The following is a 12,160-nucleotide window of genomic DNA, read 5'->3' as shown; positions in this document are numbered from 1 at the left end:
GAGGTTTGTGGCCGTGGTGGTACAAAGGGTGCCCTCAGCAGACACAGAAGTTACTCAATACCAGTAGCCATACTTCTGTCAGGGGCAGAGATGAGAGGGGAGAAGAAAAAAAAAAAAAAAGAAAAAAAGACTCCACCTTCTGTCTCAGAGCCCAGGGTAGATTTGGGGACTGCCAGGAACAAAAAAATGCAGCATCCTTTTGCTTTCAAACTGCAAGCATTAGATATATAGAAACTGGGGAGGAGACAAAATGAATATAGGACTCCATAACGTCACTTCTACAAAGTTCCTTTTTAAGCAGAACTGTACATTGATATCAAGCAACATTAAAAGTGAATGTAATAGATTAAGATAAAAAAAAAATTGTTCAGAGCTATAGGAAGTTGCTCACGTTCTACTGTTACTTGTTTTGAACCATATTATATTCATCAGTTAGATTATTGCTGTTTCTGGCTATCAGTCAATGATAAATGACTGCTTATGAAGTAAGAGCCAACTGTCATGCAATACCTGTAGTTTCATGGACTTTTTAAAGTTACTTGGGTTGGGAGGTGGGGGAAGGAAAGAAGGAAGGAGGGAGTCAGAGGTGAGGAGAAGAGATGGAGAGGCAAACAAAGGAGAGAGAAAAATGTAATGGATTTACATCGTCACCCTTCATAAATCTTGATCATCTCTCCAACAAGATCTAGAAAAATCACAATTTCACTCCAGGACAGGGATGTTCATTACCCCAGTTCAAACTGTATGAAAAATTACTGTGGGAAAATTACTCACAATTGATTTATGGCTAAATTGAGAGAAGTGGAAGCGCCGTGCCCAATCGGCTGCCTTCAAAATATCTTCCAATCTTGCATCCACACTAAAAGCTTTGCACAAAGCTGCTTCTATCATTTGAGTACCCAAACATAAGGCATTAACCCAGCACATCCCATTAATCATTCCAGCCACCTAGAAACGAAGGCCACAGTAAAATGGAGAAAGGGGAAAAATGAATAATTTAGTAATTGATCTCTATCCAGAAATACATACCATTCTAAAACAAAAACTTCTTTCTTTACAAGCCTGAGAGATTCCTTAGCAATATTTACATTAAAAAAACTAATCAATTTATCCATGTTTCTTTAAGAAAAAAAAAGAAAAATCTTCCTGTCAGAAGGAAGAATCAAGCTTCAGTTTCTTGTACATTTTATTTTTTAAAAAATAACTAATTTCTTGAGGACTGTTTAGAGGAAACTAAACAGAGGGAAAGGCTCTGCATGACAGATCTTTTTAGAGATCAGCTGTTCAATGTCTCCATATACTTCAAATCAATACAAAGGGCACATGGATGTTTAGATTAATATCTATGTTCCAAGAAGTGCAAAAATATTTGAGGCCATGTATTAGCTTTTACGCTCTCCAGCAAGTTTATCATCAGACACATCACTGTAGAGCTGCATCATGCCTCTAGGAAAATTTAACCAGTGCACTACCATAGCGCAGGGAACGTGTGGAGTCAGAGCAGTGGCAAAATATCTGGGAAGGGAAAAAGGATGACTCTGCTTGAAGGAACAATTTCTCAAAGCTGTAGCCATCCTTCTGACACTGTGATGGGAATCAGGGCCCACTGGGGAAAGAGCCATCTATATACAGCTCGGAAAGAAGGATGTCATGAAAGCTATTAGGAAAAAAAAACAAACAAACTGTTATTCTGATTTGCATTCTACTGGGCAATAACCTATGAGGTTTCTGTATAAAATCATTTGTGCACACACGCACACATGCATACACACACATTTGTTTCATATACACCTAAATAAGTGGCTTTAGACCAGCTAATTAAGCCATTAAACACACAGCTTATTTCCAAAGCCCACAAACTAGAATCATGAGAATTTAGATATTAGAGCAGACATTTTCAGTGTTAAAGTTACATGGTAGCTGAATGACACTGTAATAGCACAAGCACTAGATGTCTCTATCAAAGGCTTTTTTTTGGTAAATGAGCACAGTACACTGAATTATTAACTTCCCTTATAGAATGTAAACAGGATTTCAGAAGAAGGATAAATCAGGAAACATTCAAGTAACAGTTTGAAAACTGGAGCATGAAGTAACTAAGTAACCGTCCCTCTGCTGATGCACATTTGTCAAGACTTAGCGCCCCATACCTAGGACTGCTGCTGCTGCCTAGCCTTTCCGCCCACTTAAAATTTTATTAAAATAGAGTTTATGACATGAAGCCTGAATTGTTGATATCACCTCCCCGACTAGTTACAATAGTTATCTTTTTGAATAACTGTTAAGTTTTATCTAGTGCCCCGTTGGGCCTATACCATGGGATGAGAAGAGAATAAGTTCCTGACGCCTCATCTCCAGCATATCCATTAGCCTCCACACTTGCATCATTTCTCCTCTTCTGTACCTTCTGAGGTAAAATTTTCAGTCTTTCTTCTGGCAGGACTTTTCCCAGGTTCGTCAATGTTCTTGCCACCCTCTTCCAAATCCCCCTCTTTCAGCCACATCCTTTTTGAACTGGGGAGGTGAACACTGCGCACTGTGTTCTGGATGAGACCACAGGCATTGGTCTATATAAAAGGCATTATAATATTCTCCCAGTTATTCAATATTGTAACATTTTTGAACAATATGCAACCTAATATTTTTTTTAACGTGGTCGTAATTGGAGCAAGTGTCCCCACGGAGCTGTCATGCTCAGCATGCTCTTCTGAGTCCTATAGGACCGTTCACCCTCTCTCTTCCAGTTGGTCTTACTTCACATTTATCCCCACTAATCTTTATTCACCATTGTTCTGCCCAGCCAGTGGGAAACTTTACACTTTTATGAAAGTCCTTAGAGTTCCTGCTGCTCCTGAGTAGACTAAAGAATTGTCTCTGCTGCAAATGTTGCTACTTTACCACTCCACCCCTCTCTCTATACCAGTAATAAATGCGTTAACAGGAGTCTTAGTCAACTTTCAGAGGGCCAACAYCAAACTGGGCTCTTCCTACTGTAGTGGGTGGGTCTTACTCTCTGCATTTCCTTTTCTCCCCAGTTTTCATCCATAGCACTATTTTGCCTCTCAGTCCATGACATCGTAGCGTCTGTCGTCTTTTGTCCAGAGCTTTGTCACAGGCTTGTCACACACTTCATTTTGTTTGCACTTATTCACACCATCTCTGACACATTTGCAGCTCTAAGAGATCATTGAATCATCAGTTCTCATGGTAAAAAAAACCATGCTGGTAGACTACATCATGCCATAATCTCTCTAGTACTTTACTATTGTTTTCAAATGAGGATTTCAGGTTGGTTGTCAAGTCCAGATGTAAAATGTTACTTAAATATATCACTGAATTAACAAACTACACCTTAGCTAATTCACAGCTGAAGCTCTAATTTCAGCAGAAGTCTTAGAAGAGACACAAGCTTCAGCTCAGTGCTGAACCCAGACACAAATCAACATACTCTGGCATATGGGACCAATTGGCCTAACACATTGGCTGCTGGAGCCCTGCGCGGTGCACACTCGAATTGGAGTGCTTACCCAAACCCCCTCGTCTCCCAGTGCGTTGCTCACTCCAGTACTGCCCTGCTCTCCTCCAGCGGTTTGCCGCACACGTTTGTAGATTCACAGGCATTTCTATTCCAGAAGTTTCTTCAAGGTCCCCTTGCCTCAAGCCCTCCAGGTTTCGAATCCCCTTCCTGAAGGCATGCAATGGCCAGGCCCAGGGGCCAAGCAACAAGGAGCTGCCATGCAGGAATTCAAGGTTTTGATAAGGGGTGCAGGAAGGACAGGAAAAACAGCTGTTACAAGCAGGACACAGCATCTTCCACCATCTTCTCTGCTGCACTGAGGAAGCAGCTTGGGCAAGGAGCGGTATTTAATCCTTCTACTCCCAGGAAAGGTCATGCAGATGGCGCATACCTTTGGGGACAAATGCTGGGAAAGAACAAGCCAGAAGAACCCCACTGGCCACAGCCAGCATTTGGCTGCCTTGGGAAGGAGGAATGAGAGGAGGGAAGAAAGCCTAGCATATATGAAATTGGCCCAACTGCACTACCATAATCTTGGAGGGCGGGTCAGAGACTATTTGAAAGTGTTATTGAGGCCAATATGACAGCAGGGGTATCGCAAATGATGGCCATAATCAAAAATGCTATAAAACTACAAGAGYGCACTGGTATTATTAGGCTTTGCAAAGTAAATTCCAGCACTGAAAAGATCACACATGTAGAAACACTCTGAAATATGTCAGCCAGCCCTCACAAGAAGCACTACTTGCTCAGAGCTCGGTCTGCCTTCCTCTCCCCCTCCAAGGGCAGCAATGTCAGCACCTCGGCGTCTCTGTCCCACGCCGGCACTCACACGTGGGCTGGGGGAAGAACCGCAACCTCTCTCCCCCAGATGCCTGTCCTGCACCTTGTTTTTTCAGGAGTTTGCAACACCGAATGCCTCGTTACTGAGCCAAATGCCACCACATTGATTGAAACATAGCTCAAAAGTATGCATTAATCATTTACCCCAAAGTTTATGGCTTACAAAGCAGAAGGACAAGAACAACAACAGACCCTATGCGCATGCTTCCCCTTCTCAGCCACAGCTGCCCTTCATCCATCCTAGTCACCACTTCTAGGTCTGGAAAGTAGTTCTGCTTCCTGTTTGTCCATCATGGCAGAGGCACAGGTGTTGAGTAAGGACCTCCTTCTTCCTTACGCCAGCATCTTTAAGGTTTTAATATTCTGTTTGATCTGAGGCTGTGGGAGGAGTAAGAAATTTTCAGCTTGGGTTAGTAGCTAGGTAGGGAATACTCCCTAATAAATATATTCCATAACATTTCCTTTAGATCTCTTATCCATGCCATTGTTCTGCCCTTTTTTTAAATAACACTTTTTAATTTAAATTTACGCATTCAGGCAAGTGAATCTAATGCAAATAATCTGAGCGCCAATGTTATTTATAATATTACTGCACATAACACCCTCATTCTCCCCACCAGCCTTTTACTCTATAAAAATATAGAAGAGTAAACAGGCACTCCATAAAAAGAAACCCAGGCATTCAGTGTTAAGATCGAACAGCCAAGAACTTAGCAGCAGCAGCAAATTTAACCTCACCTCCTTGTGAATAATTCCTTGCTATTTAGTCTGGTTACATGATGGCTCATCATACTGTAAATACTACACTGTGGTATCAGCTTTTCCCTACATTCTTCTGTATGAGTCTAGAAGATTATGTATGTAGAGGCCAAACAACCCATTTGAAGGATTCAAAGATAGCAAAAATATTTGAAAATTAAGAGTGTTATATAAATATATATTTAAAAAAAAGAAAGCCTTATGCAAATCAGAATGAAAATGCTGAAGAATAGCTAATACTGCAGCAGCTGTGATTTTCCTGAAACAAGGTGAAAAGAACGGCATATACTTCAAAAGGCAGGATATCTTTGCATATGAAAGGAAGGGAAAGAAAAAAGTAATCACTTTAGCTGAACAGCTTTGCCCAACTTTCTGCCCAGATCTTGTGAGCAGAGAAGGTTCACAGTTGTCTTTGCAGTTTCTTTGGAGGTGGTGATACAGGGATAAGCATGTTTAAATAGAAACTTCAAATCCTCAAGTCTCCTGCTCACCACAAATGAGGCATATCCTTGGTTAACAAGGTAGGCTTCATCTTTTTGGAGACTTGCAATATGTTCAGAATGCTTGGTCAAAAGTCCCAACAACCCTGCCACCAGGCTGAGAAGTAAAGAGACACCCATCTTTCTGGTTTTTGTTGTTTTGTGAGAAAAACCTTTAGAAGAATTTTACAGGGAAGCTTTTAGAGAAAGTAAAAATATTTATTTTTTTTTTCTGCTAAGGATTTATGGGTTCACACTGACGTTTGGCTGAGCAGTTACTTAACATCCTGTACACAATACTTAAACAACAATGGTTACAATAAATTCCCTTTTTCCAAAAAAAAATGACAGTAGGGTATATTTTTCATAGAAAATTACATTTTTAAAAGTTTTTGTTTTTTTTTTAAGATACCAAAGCTGAAGTGAGAGAAAATACATTTGGAAGAAAGGATCCGTGGTGAAAGTGACACTGAGTCTAGAGGTAAAAAGCTTGTTTCTATGATACATTAAGTATCCTACCATAGTCAAACAGATACACACAATAACATTTATATGTGGAAAGCAGCCATAGCCACAGGTCAGCCAYCTCCTCTGTAATTTGCTTCAGTAGCAGATTGCACAGTCGTCACCGCCAGGCACCTGTAAGACAAAAGAATAAGGAACAAAAGTTAGAGACAACTTCTCCCCTCCACAGCTGCTGCCCCACAGAATTTGCAAGAACCCTGAGCGTTTATCAATGAGGATGACTCTGACTTGCTGTGCTGCTTTGCAACCAGGTTACAGAGGTCCGATCTCACCGGGATCCTGGTGCGCAGGCAGGTGGCTGGTTATCCGTGAAGACACCCGCGCAGCCCCAGACCAAGGGGGGATGGAGGACCCCTCCCCGCAGCACCCCCGTCAGCTATTTCTACCCACCACGTGCAGAGATGTGCTGCACAGAAAAGCATCCCGTTTGGGGGATTATCTTGTGCACATTTTTAGCGGCATGCTGGAGAAAGGCAAGGCAGCGCGCGTACATTAGTAATGCTACCACGTGGCTCACTGAGAGGAGCAGTAAAACCTTCTGAACAGACACAACAGCAAAAACTATTAAGGGAAATCCTCATGTTCAGAGCTACCTGGGGCGAGCGCATGAACTGCATACAAGCTGCCCAGGTGCCCTGGAGAGCACTTGCCGAATTAGCAAGGACTGGAACGACTAATTGGGGGCTGTTTATCAAATAACGCAGCAACAATTCCAGGGCACGCCAAGGGGGAGGGAGGAGGGAAGCTGTTTCAGGTGCCACCACTGTGAACTTAGCATATTTCTATGCTATGTAAGACATATTCCTCAACTCTTATAAGTGTCATATGCGGAATAGACTAAGGCTGACAGGAGGCACAGTTGTAAGTACATTTATTTCAAGTGCCTCTGCTAGTTCAAAGGGCTCAAACATAAACAGTTGTCTAAAAATATGGATGCGTTTTGGAGAGGAGGAGGCGAACTTTGAGGTGGGAGGAAGGGACGGTAAACATGGTGCTAATTAACAAAAAACCTTCTCCTTTCCTGCTGCCCCCTTGTCCCCAAGCACGCAAAATCAAGAACCTCTTCTGCTCTGCTCCCTCAATACACTTGGCATGTACCTCCTTCTCTTTCTCTCCTCATCTTGCTCGCTCTCTCCCCATAAAGGGGCATGAAATGAGAAATTTTAGCAAGGTTTCTTTACAGAAGAGAGGCCTGGCTTCAAGCCCAGTACAGATGTGGGAGGGAGACTTCAAAGTGAGATTCCCTCAGTGCTGCCCAAGAAAGTGGTACTTCTCATGGTCTGGCAGCAAGGCTTTCTGGGACTCATGGTCTCAAGCCTCACCAACACTTATTCCCTCAGAGACAATAAATGCCCAAGGAGGAAAAAACATCTGCATGATGCCGTCTTGAATTTTCCTCAGCTTGAACTTTAACACTAGGCAAAAGTTGAAAACTTCAAAAGGAATGGGCAAAAAAAATTGTGGCATCCCTGGATTTGGTATGTACTTTTTACATACCATCTCCAGTCATATGAAGTAGCCAATTTATACTAAAGATTGTTTGTTATCTTTAGCTTCAGATAGATTATTTCTTTTCAGCAAGTCCTTGTATGCTCTTTTAATGGTTTATTGGTATAACTATACAAGCATAGACAATTTATGCTAGCAAAAAAGCCTTTTGCAGGTAGTTTTACATCATTTCCATGAGCAAGTTAAGTTGACCAAGAAAAAAATCCTTTTTTTTTCTTCCCCCCTCTCTCTTGGTGTCACTGTATATATACTAGGGCTTTTGCTAGCATAGCAATGATGACAAAAATATAGTAAATCCCTTCCTGACACAGCTGTGCCAGCAAGACTAAAGCCTTAGTCTCAATGAGATTGAACTACTTCATATTTCAGCAACATTTAGATCTATTGATGCTTCAATTTATAGAAATATTATAGGATTTTCCTCTCACAGCAGAGTGCATCTTCCCAATTGCCTAGCTTTGTCTTGTTTCCTGTCCATATTCTAGTAACTGTGGGCTCGCTAGGCAACCTTTACAATATCAGAAGTGCAACTATATGCTCATTAAGACCATAAGGATTATATGCAACCTCACATTTAAAAGGTGGCTGTTACACATAGTTTAAAAATTTTGCTATCCATCATGCAGACAGACATTCCACAATTTCTGCTGGGCCCTCAGCCCCAGCTCACACCCGACATGAACCCATTTCCTAGTACGGCAGTAGTAAACACTCTCCCACATGGTTGCAATATATGTTTGCTTTAGTTATGTCTTTCCCTCCTGTTTTAGAATGCACAACATAATGCAAATGCATCTTGTTTCCATAGCTGTGCTTCTACTTTGAACATATCAGGAGGCAAACAAAACAGCCAGCTAGCTCTTAACTGATTCTTTTTCTGTAAATAAGAGAGAATTTCTTACCATGCCCAATGAAATCCAGAATGTTTCAGTGCAGATGCCTGAAAAAGAGAAAACAGTCTTTAAAAGAGAGTCATTTACTCAGTGAAAGTCTAATTCTGAAGAAACTATTGCCAGCATAATTCTATAGGTTGAGTTAAATAAATAAATACTTATCTGATTAATTGTTGGCTGGAATCCTTTTGTGCTTGTATCTCTTGAGTTAGAGGTCATATTAAAAAAAGTGCACAGGAGATTTGAAATCTGAGGACAACCTAAAGCTTGATTCTAAGCAGTCTCAAATGCACCAGTACTTTCCCGTGGCGTGGGTGAGACAGGTTTAGTCATCAGGTGTGACAGAGAGCAGTCTGCTGCAATCCAGCATTACATGGAGAGCCAACTAAAAAGCAACGTATTTAGCACATACACTGCACACATTACAGTACCCTCAATGAAAAGAAAATCAGGTGTTTCAATGCGCAGGTTTTATTCAGGTCAGCTGCATTTCAGTCTCTTTGAAAAGCTACAGCAAGTACCTTGATACAAAAATGATCCCAATTTAGAGATTATCCCCAGACATCAGCATCACTGTTATTCACATGTGGGTGACATACTAACATACTATCTATAGCTATTAAGACAAAAAGACCCTCAAAAAGTATGAAAATACCTTTGCAAATTAGGATTTCACACAGTACACATTTCTTTCATCTCAGCCTATTTTTTAAAATTCTTCTGCCTCTCTTCTGTAGGGACATCCCAGGGCACACCAAAATCCTTTCACAAAAACACGAATTGATTTTTAAGGGCACAAGCTGCTTTTGTCACGGGCTTGAACTATGGCATAACGTGGGTCTAATTACACAGCAATAGCCAGACAGGATCGGATCAGAGATTGGATAGTCAGATACCCTATATATGCTCAGAACTTATACTTTTTCCTCCTCACGGAGAGCTTAAGAACAGGGCAAGCATGGACAGATCAGAGACCTCCCTTCTAGCCCCTTCCCAACCCCTGGGCCTTCCCAGCTCCCAGCAATCTCTGGTTAGGTGATTTTCTGAACCATGAATTGCATTTTTGTATACAATAGGCACTAAGAGAGTTCTTTGATGGATTTGTTCAAACACCTTGTCAACATATGAACTTTCGGTGTCTACAATATCCTGTGGCAATTTCACGACTTAACTACACAATGTAGAGGAAGTCTATTTTGCTTGTTTTAAAGTTGCCACCTAACCATTCACTTGATGCTGCTTGGCTCCCACGATATGGGAGAGTTAACAATCAATTTCTATTGCTTTCTCCATGCCACTTGAGAGTTTATAAATCTTCATTTTCTTCCTGCTTAGATACATCTTTTCCAGATTGAAAAGTCCTTAGCGTTTAGATGTCTTCCATATGGGATTTGTTCCATATCTTTTAATTAACCTTCTCTGTATCTTCTCTCCTTCTCCTGCATCCTTTCTGATATGAAAGGGACCAAGGATGCAGTATTCAAGTGTGCCATCCATTTATACTGTAGCATAAAGATCTTTGTTTTCTGTTTTGTTCCCTATTCCTTTCCCAGTAATTCCTAGCATTAATTTTTTTTTTTACTCCTGCTGCACATTTAGCACACATTTTCATACAATTATTATAACCCAAGGTTTCTTCCCAAGCAATAATTTCGAGTCCAGCACTGTGTACTTAAGTTAAAGATTGYTCCTCCTCCTCCTGTGCATCATTCTACATTCATCAACACTGAATTTAATCATCTGCCATATTGTCCTCCAGTCACTCTGTACTGTGAGGTCTTTCTGCAGTCCTCCAGTATGTCCTCACCTTTACCACCCTGCCTGACTTGGCAGCATCAGCAGGCTTAATCCTCTCATTCTCCATCCCTTTTAGCAACACGTTGAACTGCACCAGACTGAATAGAAACCCCTCCCTGGTCACCCCACCCTTTTGTTAAAAGCTGGTCACTTATTCCTACCCTTTGTGTCCTAAATAGAAATTACTGCCAATCCATAAGGACCTTGCACCTTGTCCCATGGCAGCTTAATTTCATAAAAAGTTTTTGGAAAGGTATTTAAAAAAAAAAAAAAACTCAGAAAATTTGATTATACCAAAAGCACAAGTATTCTGAATCATAAAATGCTCCCTCTGTCCAACCCTTCTTTAAAACAACTCTTGTCCTTCACATACCAAATGCTTAGCTTCTTCTTAAAATACCAGCATACATATCTCTACCCTTGAACAATCTCCACCCAGCTGCAGGAGCTGCCTACCCTGTGCGGGATATGACCTTTGCCTTCAAGGGGGGTTGTTCTCACCGTGTTTTCTTTAATCACAGTGAACTCTTAAACAGGAGGGGCCATTCCAGTCCCTGAGATGACCAGTAGTTATAGTCCAGTTAAGTACTGCTAATGCCTCATTCACTTCAGAACCACTAAGCCAATGCACATAGTAGGAGACACCTCCTCTGCAGATCTCTTCTGTAGAGTCCATCTACAAAGACTTTTCCATTTATTTATTTTTTTAATTTTAAAAAAAGCTATTACTCTTTTCTCCCATTCTCATCCTTCTTACAGACATGACACTGCGGAGTGAGCTCACACATAGGTTGAACAACGGTTCATGTCTTTCACTGACTGAACTACATTTTTAATGACGTTTACATAAACCCTCTGGTTTTGAATGTCATTCAAATAACACAACCCCACATATGGTTTCCCAGTGTTCAAGAGCAGCTCAAAAGTCTCAATTTAGATTCTGAGGCCCATCAAAAAAAAAGGAATGCATTGCATATGTTCCCAGATCTAGCTTGGCAAATGTAGGTTATGGAAGTTTTTGGAGGAAGCGCAAAAACGTCAACCCTTGTTACTTAATATTACAGTAGATACATAAGTATAAGCTTCTAAATAAAAATTTTGGGCTCAAATGTAATGCCAATAAGCCTTCAGGGGACTTAGGGCTGGTGAGTACCTTTGAGAATAATAAAGGAGGAAATTCTTATTGTATTGTATGCCGACTTTAATCACAGACACCCAATGTAAGCGTTTTAATTCTAATTATTTGGTCAAAGCTGGCTGTTCTGAGTCAACAAACAAAACTCACACATATGACAAAGTACAAATCAAAAGAAACACGAGTCGTGGACAACAAGCCCGCCTCAGCCAAGCGTAACTCCGAGAGTGCTAGGACAACACGTAGGGCTACGGCTGTGCTACAGATTGGAGCTTGGAGGYCTCCCACCACGTTCAGCATGGGTCTGCACTTCACGAAGCAGGCTGGATGCACGGAGTGGAGAGCCCGTGCCAGCCCTGGCCAGGCTGGATCGTCTGCGCAGTGCCACGCAGTGGATGGAGTGGCAACCGCTCAGGCCCTCCACGGCCATTTACCAAGGTACTGCACCTGAAGTGGTAAATAATTGCTCCCAGGAGATAGCACAGTCAGAGGGGTCAAAAGAAAAATGTAAAATTTGAACAAAATATATATATTTGTAAGATTTGGTTTCACAGAATCACAGAATGGTTGAGGTTGGAAGGGACATCTGGAGATCATCTAGTCCAACCCCCCTGCTCAAGCAGGGTCACCTAGAGCACGTTGCACAGGATCACGTCCAGGCGGGTTTTGAATATCTCCAGAGAAGGAGACTCCACAACCTCTC

Source organism: Apteryx rowi, unplaced genomic scaffold, assembly GCF_003343035.1.
Source record: "Apteryx rowi isolate R43461 unplaced genomic scaffold, aptRow1 scaffold_138, whole genome shotgun sequence".
NCBI classification, from domain to species: domain Eukaryota; kingdom Metazoa; phylum Chordata; class Aves; order Apterygiformes; family Apterygidae; genus Apteryx; species Apteryx rowi.
The sequence above is the reverse complement of the archived record's forward strand: the minus strand, read 5'-3'. Positions refer to the sequence as shown.